This window comes from Notamacropus eugenii, chromosome 2 (assembly GCF_028372415.1).
Source record: "Notamacropus eugenii isolate mMacEug1 chromosome 2, mMacEug1.pri_v2, whole genome shotgun sequence".
Classification (NCBI taxonomy): domain Eukaryota; kingdom Metazoa; phylum Chordata; class Mammalia; order Diprotodontia; family Macropodidae; genus Notamacropus; species Notamacropus eugenii.
In genome coordinates this window covers 419,063,866-419,075,109 of record NC_092873.1, presented here as the reverse complement: position 1 = coordinate 419,075,109, position 11,244 = coordinate 419,063,866, and the positions used below count along the sequence as shown (strand labels likewise).

General features: G+C 34.0%; 2 long non-coding RNA genes across 2 annotated transcripts; one reads left to right on the top strand and one right to left on the bottom strand.

Annotated features, from left to right (window-relative positions):
- Positions 1-613: 613 nt before the first annotated feature.
- LOC140524127 (uncharacterized) lies at positions 614-1,804 on the bottom strand. Its single transcript, XR_011973574.1, has 3 exons — positions 1,718-1,804; positions 1,304-1,469; positions 614-686 (listed from the first exon to the last, which is right to left on the bottom strand). It is a non-coding gene; the product is annotated as an uncharacterized lncRNA (long non-coding RNA).
- Positions 1,805-1,864: 60 nt separating this feature from the next.
- LOC140524128 (uncharacterized) lies at positions 1,865-10,680 on the top strand. The gene is made up of 3 exons (XR_011973575.1): positions 1,865-2,103; positions 7,441-7,477; positions 10,599-10,680. It is a non-coding gene; the product is annotated as an uncharacterized lncRNA (long non-coding RNA).
- The last annotated feature ends 564 nt before the right edge of the window (positions 10,681-11,244 follow it).

Genomic DNA, 11,244 nt, shown 5'->3' with positions numbered 1-11,244 from the left:
ACTTGATTTAATATAGTAATCTCATTTTTAAATGCTTGATTTAATATTGTAATCTAATTTTAAATAATTGCAATTAAAGGATAACACAGTTTAAATAATTTTCTGCTAATTCAGCCACTTCTTGAAAATTTGTGTAAGCGGTAAAAGGGTGCCTATTGTGAAAGAGTCAATGTTTTACCTGAATCTTCTGTATAGACTCATGCACAGTTTTTTCTTTTTCTGTTGCTGGGGTAAAGAATAAAATTTAGGAAATCTAGCTAATAGTACACATTGAGCCTATCCAGGATTTTAGTTTCTGGTTTGAAGGTGACTGAATTAAATGAGGCAATCAAATCAATTAAGAAAATAGTACAGATTGGAAGGGTGTTTTGGGAGAGGCTGACCAACAAAAGTTTAAAAAATACAAACTACCACATAATATTTTAATTGTAAACTCAATAGAGAGAGAGAGGGAATTAAAATAAATACATTTGAATGTGAAACCTAAAATATCCAATGGAATCTATTATATCGAACCCTCATTGGTTTCTCAACTCCTCTCTACAGTATTCAGCACTGTCATATGTCTAGAAAATTGTCAGAAAAGGCAAATTGTTTTGTTTTATTTTTCCGCATCTTGGTGTCCTTTTATTTTCCTCTATAATACTGCTGTCTTCCACAATTACTCGATGTAGGTTAATACAATTCTGGAGAAATAGAACGAAGGATTTAGGAAGTGGGCAGTTTTGCCAGGACAATTAGACTTCAATAGATAATATACATGCATACAAGCACACCCCCCCCCCCATGCTATTTATGTGAAGTTCCCCATTTCTGAAAATGACTGTCGTTGGTCTCCTGTCTTTGATGACCTAGCCAGTGAAGTTATGTGGCTATAAATAGATTGATAGAGCCAACTGATTAGGAAGAAAAACTGATGCTCAGTTGGAGCTTATGGATCAATCACTGGCAGGGTGGGGGTGGGGAAGGGGTCTCAGAGATGGGGAACAAAGTAACTGCGTGTGGGTTGGGCTCGGGACTGTGGTCTCACTTTCTCAACCGCTTTGCCCCAGCTGTTTTCGCGACTTCCGAAACGGGATGACTTTCCTAGGAAGACCTAGCTACTGGGGCAACGCGGGCAAATCCATCTGTACCCCCGGGTTCGCGGATAAAAGTGCAGACTTGGTTCTGCGCTAACGTGAGCGCCGAATCTCCTCAGTGACTGCTCTCCTGTTGTCCCTCTCTGTGCTGGGGCAGCTGGACAGCTCCCCTCCCTTTCTCCCTCTCTAGACATCACACCCCAGCTTTTCCCCGCCCGTGCTACCTCAGACCCTGCGTGCAGCAGCCCCCAGCTGTTGCAAAGCCGCACCCGGTAGCGGAGTTGGGCTCGCTTTCCCCCTCCTGCTGCTGGTCATTTGGCACTTCCTTCCTGGAGCACCGGGTTATTTCTCTTGGCATGGAGAGTTCTTGCTGCTGCCTTGTCTGTCTTCCTGAGGGCCCAAGGAAAGGGGGATAGCGCTTTATTAGTAGTAGTAACGTTAAGTAGTACATTCCTAAATAATGATGGGGATGCCCGTCATAAATCCAGCAGCAGCTTGGGCTACCCACAGCCTTAAGGCTCTCCACCCGCCTTCCTTCCAGATAGCCTGTCCCAAGGCTGAGCTTTCCTAGCGGCTGCAAGCTAGTTGCCTAAGGCAATGGCCGCTCTCACTGATTCGGTAGTGTGGGGAGAAAGTACCTTAAGTGAACTTCTCTAGGGGTACTTTTCCACCTTGCCGAACCGCACTGTCCTTCCACAAGCTGGTTAGAATGCCCACCCCCACTCCCGTCCCACCAACAGCTCCTGCAACGTCCCCTCTGCCCCTGCACCCCCGCCCCCAACCCCACTCCGCATCCAAGTCCTCTTAACTGGCCAAGGGACTTCCTTTAACTGTGCAGTTTAAAAGTCATTAAAAGAAAGCTGATGGTTCCTCCCCACCTCCCCTTCATCTGTTAAGGAGAGACGCAGGGAGAAACAAAAGAGACTATAAAGGGAGTAACAGTTACCCCTCGTCTCCAAGCCAAACTTGGGGGTGGGGGTGTTGGTAATGAAGAAGATATGTAGAGAAAGACAGGACAAGACAGGTGAGAAGAGTAGGAGGAAGACGAAAATAACAGGAATTGCAAGGATTCCCAACCAACCTTGGTGAAGGGGGGGTTTGGAGGGGAGTGGAAGGGAAAGAAAGACAAACATCTGGGGATTGGACCATATGCTGAAGCTTTGTCTTGTCCTTCAAAGTTAGGCTGCCCTTGAAGTGATTTGTCAGGCGGCCTTACTGTGACAGGGAGAATATGTGGCAGAGAAAGAGGGGAGGGAGAGTGAGACCAGAGAGCATACCAGAAGAAAAGGAAGAAGAGAGAGAGAGCGCGCGCTGCTGTGGAAAGGAAAGGGTTGGGGGAAGAGGAGAAGAGAGGAGAGGAGAGGAGAGGAGAGGAGAGGAGAGGAGAGGAGAGGAGAGGAGAGGACTCACGATGGAAAGAAAAAGAGATAAGAGGAAGGCAGAAAGTGGAGAGAATCAGAGAAGGCGGGGTTGGGCAGAAAATATGAAAGGGAAGAAAGTGAAAATGGGGGACAAGGAGAGGAAAGTGAGGATATTAGAACTGGGGGGGGGGGGGGAGGAAGATAAATTAAGTTGAAGAAGGAAAAAGCCCAATAGCAAAGCCTGTGACTGTGTAAGGATGTGGACAAGACAATGAAGAGTAACAGACTGGGGGGAGGGGAGGAGGGGGGATGTAGTCGCTGTCTTTCCCTTTTTTCTTTTCTTTTCTTTTTTCTTTTTCTTTTCTTTTCTTTTCCTTTTTTTTTTTTTTTGCCCAACAACCGCTGAACTGATTAGAGTCTAATTAAGGCCATAAAGCCCTCAGATTATCCACCTGTTTATTCACTAAAGTCGGGGGCTCATCAAGCAAATTAGCTGCTTCCAGGCTGCACATTGGGCCTAGAGCTTGCCTGATTAATGAAGTTTATTGGGAGCTGTTAAAAGCATTAACTGAAGAAAATCTCAGCAATTCGTCATATTTAAGGGATGGAAATTAAATCTTGCTATGCAAATGCGTAAAGATTTTTTTCTTTAATAACCACCTTTAGGGGGCTACCATCTTTGGGGTACTTTCCCCCCTTTTGAATTCAGTTCAGAAAGTAGGCTTCTACTTTGCGTAGTGCTTGAAGCATTAGCTGAGCCTGGAGTTATCAAAAAATATTCAACCCACTTTACTGTGGGTATTAACATGGGAAGGCAAAGAGAAAAGCTGAAAAAAAAAATTCCGAAGGCCTAAGGCAAAAGTTTGGAGAGAGAAACCAAACCACAAAGCCAAGAGCTGTTCAGGAAATCTACACTTTTATTACAAGTGACATTTCTCCATAGAGAGTGTAAGATTCATGAGTTACTGTGTATTTGATGTACACAGTTTATATGGAAGGAATGGAATAAAAGACAGATGAGAGAGACAGACAGACAGACAGACAGAGACAGAGAGATGGAGAGAAGTGTGGTATCCAGGATAATGAAAATAGTTAAAGGAATGGTGAAAATTAAGATAATCAGAAGAATAAAGAAATGGCTATGCAAGGAAAACACAAACCCAAGATCTCTTAAACATTGGGTATTTATATTTCTTGATCTATTATTTTGGCATTTTAATCCCTATGATTGTCTATTTAAAGACACACTTAAGGAAAAAAATAATAAAGAATGTGGGGAGGGATAGGACAGAACCAAACCTAAAAGAGAAGTGGTAAAGATGCAAGAAAATGTGATGATCCATATTTTGTTAGAATAAAATGAAAGCAGTTTTATTGCTGAATTATTTATTTTTTGATATTAATTTTAATAATTTTGAATCTCCTCTCTCACTTTGAAGTGACTTCCAAGGAAATTCTGCAATTAGAAATATCTGATTGAATAAGTGTGTTTAGGAATATAACTATAATATATATTTTTCACCTTTTTATAAACAATACTTGTCTTGAATACAATAATAGTGCCAGGCGTAAGAAATAATAGGTTGCATGGTTGTTTTTAACTGCGTCATCATGATCTTCAGTACACCTCTGAGTAAAGATAACTGCACTTTTTAACAGATTAAGTTTATGTGTACTTATTTAAGTTTTGCAGCCATCAGCTTTGTCATGAATATTCTCTTTCAAGGACATAAATTACATAAAAGATTTTTTATTATAACAACTTCAAGCATTACGTAGAGGTTTCCTTTCTGCCTCATTATATCAATATGATGGAAAAGGAAACCAGCACTGAAAACAGGTCTTTATAGTTCTCAGCTTTCAAAAAAATAATCCTATAACACTAATAATTCTTTTTTTTTATCTCTACAATATTGTTTTGTGAAGTAGAAGAAAAGCAAATTGGATTTAAGTAGTCTTAATAAATACTGAAAATTATAATAATTAATCTTTCAATTAAAAAATTGAAATGGCATAAAACTTATTAGATCTCTTCACAAAACTTGTTTGACAATATTTTATATGTGAAAAAGATATACATTTTTAAAAACCTACTTTCCTGACAATCATTGAATTTTATGGTTTGTTATTATAGGAAAATGATCCTCTTATTTGTATTACAAGTAGGTGTAATAATTATTTTTCCTCTTACTAAGGAATAAAAAGAGCAAATTTTAAAATATGAGGTGGAGAGATTAAGTCTGTGACCAAAAATTCTTGAGTATTTCAGAAAGATTCATCTCAGGTATAACCATTTTTCTTGGAAAGTTGCAATAACATCATATGTTGAATGTGTACTTGTTGCATAAGTGTTCAGTAAAGAGAATATGTAATTTTTTTAAAGCAGATAAAGATTTAAAAAATATTTCCCAGAGAATTATGAAGTGATTAGAAGAAAAAATTGAAATTTGGCTTTTTTTTTTTTTTGCTTCATAAATAGTGTAAACAGAAACAGGAGAGAAAAATACAAGATAGGGTTTTCAATTTATATTCTTTAATATGTAATAATCATGCTTTGTAGGAAATTATTTTATGGTTACATTTTTAAACACTGAAATATTTTAAAATATTGCACATTGTTTGTTAGTGTGTTTCTGAATATGGTAATAATGAGGTCTATTTGTTAAAGTATAAATTATCTTTAGAGTTACTTGGCCCTTAAAGGAGGCAGTCATACTGGTTACCTCTGCTTCTAAGGAAACTGATTATTCTGTATTCTATTTCTGATTGACATAAAAGGTTAGAGGGTTAATATTTTGACAAATTAAAAGTCAAAATATTTTAAAGGAAACTTTTAAAACATTGTAAAATATAGTGCATGATAACTTCTGGGTTCTAAGTGATATGGGAAAGCTAATATTTTGTGCAAAATAAGAAAATTAAACTTAAAAGTTGAAAAGAAAATTCAAAATTCCCTGTTACCAAAATACAGCACATTACCAACATATAATAAAACTTTGAAGGAGATTCCTCAATTTATTCTCCTCTATCTAGTCATTATTTTATTGAATCTATTTCTTGAAAAAAAAATCCTTATTAACTTTTTACAGCATGTTTTTCAGCTGTGCATAGAACTACAATGCTAATGAAGCACAATTATCTTTTTTTTCTTATCTTGGAACTTTAATGAAGCTTCATTAAAATTAACATGACATGATATTACTGGAAGAGCTGTACAAAATGCTTTTTTTATTTATAATCTTTTATTTTTTATTAAATAAAAATTATAACCAATTTGCAGGGTAATAATTAATGCATTCATTTAGTACCTTTTCTTTATCTTATTATATGCAACCAAACAAGGATCATACAGTAAATGTGTAAAATGCTCTTTACTGGGCCTATTCCATTTGTGTTAAATACAACCAAAAGAACTGAATGCTGTAGATTGAGTTGTTAATGTGAGGAGTTGGTTAAAATATTCATTTTCACTCGTTTTCATAGACTACTATGTGTAATCAAGGAATATGGCAAAGTACTTCCATAAATGATTCAGTTATTGGAAATTATTCAGCATTATTATTTTGCATAGTTATAATTACAGTTCTTCATATTCTTAGAAGTTATTTGTTTCCTTTCACTGGAATAAATAATGTAAAGGATGGAATAAGGGCTCTAAAGTTTTGTTTTGGTCACTTCTTGTTGAAAAAATAAAGTAACATATTTTTAATATCAAATGCATACAAAGAAAGCACGATTGGTGATGTTTACATTCTACAGCCTGAAAATGCAAATGCAGGGGAAAAAATTTGTTTCACTATTTTATATTTCCAGGACATCCTTTGAAATGTAGAAAGATCAGCTAGACGGGTTTTATTTTGACACATAGTATGACCTAATTCTTTCATGTATTGAATACTCCACAAGGAGAAAAAAAAACCCTCTTTTTTCCTCTTTTGAGTTTAAATTGCAACAGTGGAAACCTCTTACCGTCATTTTAATGAGATCAGTGGGTTTTAAGTATGGAATGAATCAATTATTGTAAGCAAAGCCCCTGTGTAAATCACAGAATGCCAAGCCAACCTCAGGATTATAAAATGAATCTTTGACAAGTATTCAAGGTTTCAGCATATTCTCAATAATGAGGATTAAGTACCCACCAGCAAGTGAAAGAAAAGTTTTATTCACTTACTGAGGAATATGTGAATAATCATTAAAAAGAGGTCAGATTAAGTGAGGTACTTTAAAAAGGGCATCGAAGACCAATAGCTAATGTGGGTGGGGGGAATCAATTATAAATATACCCTTTTTTGCAACAGGGAAAGAATAAGAAAATTATATAATACTATTTTTAAGGATAAAGAATAATTATAAGGTTGCTATAAAATATCATTATGAAACTTTTTTGACATTTTTATGTCAAGAAAAAGACTTCTTTCTTGAAATAAGAACAAACAGTGATTTGCGCTGCCTACAGGAAATCTGGTCAAGTCCAAATAAATCTTAATTCTACACCATGGGGTTATGATAAAAAGTATAATAACTACTCAATGTCATTCTTAGGAATTTTTTGTATTCAATATTTTTCAAATGAGAAGAACATGAAATGGAAAATGCATTTTGAAATGTTTTTGATGCATGACTAAAATATAAATATGTTCTTAAAAGATTGATATTTAATTTTTAATAAAATATTTCTCTGCCACACAACCCAGCATAATATAGTATTAAAAGATTCCTTCTTTGTACATTTCCAAATAACATTATACAAATTAATTTTATATAGAAAGCAATAGTCTAATTCACATGCATAGCATAAATCAGAAATATTAGTCTTGTTATTTTGCTTTTAAGATTACTGATTTACAAAAAAAAAAAAAAAAAACAACACCCTTAATTCAAGTATTAGGACCATGTGCTTTATGTTTCCTGAATTACATGAGCAAAATTTTATTTTTCCCCATTTACCTATCTAGATGGGTTTGCAAACTTCTTAAAATGACTATCTCATTCCACCTTAGATGACTGCTCAGTGCATTCAGTGAAGAAAGGCAGAAAGTGAGTATTTTAAAATAGCTTATGTATTTCTTATTTCAATGGGATTTAATAGTTTATGAATATTTTGCTATATAATATATATTATGCAACTGTTTTCTTTATATATACAAATATATTTGTATATTAAATATTATACTATGCATTGAGAAAATGCATAGGTCAGAGAAAAAAGAAACCAGAATGTAAATATATATATGTGACAAAGATTCTTGACTTAAATTATGTAAGAATTAATAAGCCATCTCCTCATATTTAACTTAGCACAAGAAAACTGACTTTATTAAACAGTTGAATACAAAGGTAATTGTGTTTATATTTCATGAAAGACGTAAGTTTTTATGAAAATAAATGACAAGAAAAAATGCAATATGCTTTTTAGTTTTTTTTCAAATATACATAGACTCAAATACCAATAAATTGCCATTTTGGTAAAGAATATTTATGTTTAATAAAATGGCGATGAGATTATTTGATTTGGTGTAAGAAGCAGATTAATAAAATGTGAAGTTAATGTTTTCTTGGCCAAACACTAACAAAGTTCATTGTTTTGTTAGAATCAGAGGTGAATATTATTTTGATATTTAGTGCATGTTAATTGTCCATTTCTTTTCTCATCTGTCAGTAATCCTGTCATACAACTTTGAACACAGCTCTTTTTTAATGTTAGAATTAATGGTTAGGAGTAATATTAATGTGTACTATATAACCTTTGCTCTGCTTTGTATCATTTTCTTAGAAAGTCTATCAGAGCTACACAAATTTTAAAGGACTTCTCTAAAATTAAACATAAAAATCACAAATACAGCTTATAGTGGAACAAAAATGAAATTCCATATTGTAAAACAGGAAATTAGTTACAAGAAAATAACATTTTAAATCCTGCCATATGAGGTGGGAGGGATAAATAAAGAATAAGGGTAAATCAAAGGTAAGAAAAAAATAAAGGTTTTCATGTGCAAATGGAACGAATTTTTGTAGTAGAAGTCTGGCATCTGGTGGTCTGAAGGCAGCATAGCATATACAGGAAAGAAAAGATGCTGGGAGGAAGAAAATTTGACCTTTCAGAAACAAAACTAAGACTAACACACATAATAATTCAATTCAAAAATATTTATTGAGAATCCACTTGCATGCTTACTATATGCTAGATTCTAAGGATACAGGATTTTTTTCTTTGTTCTTACGGTGCTTACATTGACCTTTCTTTGCCTTATTTAGCAGTTTTTGTATTTTATTTTCTCTTTTACTAATGGATTTACTGTAGCATTATTCCTCACAAAACCAAACCTTTTTACAGCACATTTTCTGTGTATTGCCTTAGTGTCAAAATTTATTTTTCAAATACAATGAATTCGTCAGTAGTTATTTCCCAAATTAAAATGGATAGAAATCTGTTTGGTCATCATTTTTTGAAAGAAAAATAATAGGGCTATAGATTTAGAGCTGGAATTGACTTCATGGGTGTAATTTGACCCACTTATATTATAGATGAGGGAACTGAGGCTCAGAGAGTTAAGTGACTTACACAAGGTCATACAAGTAGGAGCCAAGATTTAAACTGAGATCTTTTTGGTCCAGAGCAAGCATTGTTTCCATTGTACCAGCTTTTTTTTTGAGGTGTAATTACTTTAATGTCTTCTCAAAAAGAATAGATTAAAATTCAAAGTTTATTTTAATAAATAAATTAAAGATTCCACTAATGAAAAATTCAGAAATCATTATTGAATTTTGATTATTAAATGTAATATAACTTTAATTCCTTCCTCTCTCATAAGAGCAAAAAGGAATTTCAATAGAATTAGAAAACATAGAATTACCCCCTTCATTCCAAAATGTAGCTTATTTAAGTGGTCAATCAAAGCTTCCTTTTATTGTGACACACCAAACTCTATTAACAACAAGAATCTACTTCTGTGAAATAAAGTAATACCCAGGACACCTGTGCAATAAATAGTTAAACCTTAACATGTTTTTTAAATACTACACTTAGTCATGCTACCAATTTTCTAAAGTAGGTTTTCCAAGTTATGTCATGAATTTCTGAGAGTTCATGCTGCTATTTTAAAAGAAATTATACTAAGACCCCATTTTTGCATCATTAGCATCAGGGATAGCAAACTTCTTTAACTGTTAACTTCTATTTTTGTATTTTGTTGGTTATCAAACACCTGACTCATATGATCACTTAAAGATTTTCCAGCTTAATCTCCTATTTTTAAGGATGAGAAAACCAAGAATCAGAGACACTAAGTGGCTTATCATGGGGAAAAATAACTGTGTTTTGTCTGAAAACTTAATAATTGAGTGAAAAAATCCATCAGATAATATGTACAAAAAATCTCCCCAAATTTCCCTGAGTTATCACAAAAATTAGTGTCATTTTTCTAAAATCCAGGTAATTGCCTCAATTCTACATCTTACTTTGTAAGTATAGACACAGCTTTGGCTCTACATTTTTCTTCTTTTCTTGTGGTAGTGGTTTGATTTTTCTTCCAACATACGGAATGACACTCTGAATACAGCATGCTGCTGGTGTTTGAAAAGAATCCTGTCATTTTAGGATTTCATAAATCCCTCTATCGTGGCAGATGTGTAATAGTATCATAAGGTTCAACATCTGGTTGTTTCTCATTCCCCCATTGCTCTAAATTGAGTGTGTGTATGGAGAAGATGGTCATATGCTGTGTTGTGTTATTGGTCTCCTACACTTACGCCATGTATATAACAGGGAAGATTGCATTCATAATTTATTGGAACTTCACAGAATGAACTTTCATAAGGACATTTCAGATGCTTATGTACATTAAATAGTTAGGTAGGGGGAGGGAATTCTTGCCTCTCTATTCCAGTGTGCCATATGTACATCTTTCTAATAATCGAATTAAGAAAATGTAATTTTTTTCATGTTGAAGCAGGATGCTGAAAGAATAATAAAAATAATGGTGAAATTTTTTTCAGTTCTGATGTAGCATTTGTTTCCTCTTCTTATATCAAAGCTAATTGTATGAATATTTAACACTCATAGAAGAAAACTTTAGGTCTGTTGATGTTCCACTAATTCATTTTTAATTCCCTGCGAGTATACATTTAATCAATTGTGTTTTTTTCTTTTGCATTTCAGAAACATTTTCTCTCTCATAAACTCTTAATGGCAGAACTTGACATATCCTGTGATCAGTCAGTAAATATTTTTAAAATAATACTGAAAATAGCCAAAAGGCATGTAAATAAAGCAAATTTATGTTTCTATGTGTCATATGTTGACTTCTAGATGTATTTTGGTGGAAAGAAAAGTTTGTTTTCAACAGAACAAATTATGTTTTCTATTGGAAATAAGCGTTATGCTACCTCTCATTCATGGATATAATGTTACATTTCAGAAACATTTATTTTCAAATATTATGACAGAAACAAATTTTTCTTGAGATTTTTAGCCAAGTAAATATTCTTGGCAATATTTATTTTCTGTTTGGATTCACACTTACGATTTCATCAGTTTAGGGACTCTGCGTGTGGAAACCCTCTCCAATAATGCAGATTAGCAATTCTATCTGCCCGTTATACTCTCAGTTGCCTAAGGAACTGAAAAGTTTAGTGACTTTCCCGAGGCCATAAAGCCAGTATGTACCAAAGGACTTGGACCTCCAGGTCTCCCTGACTCCAAGGCCAAAACTCTACTTACTATATGACATTTGCCTCTCTTATTTCCATTATGGAACTATTTTTAGATTTTTTTTAGAGTTAGAAGGAAGCTTAGAAGCCATTTA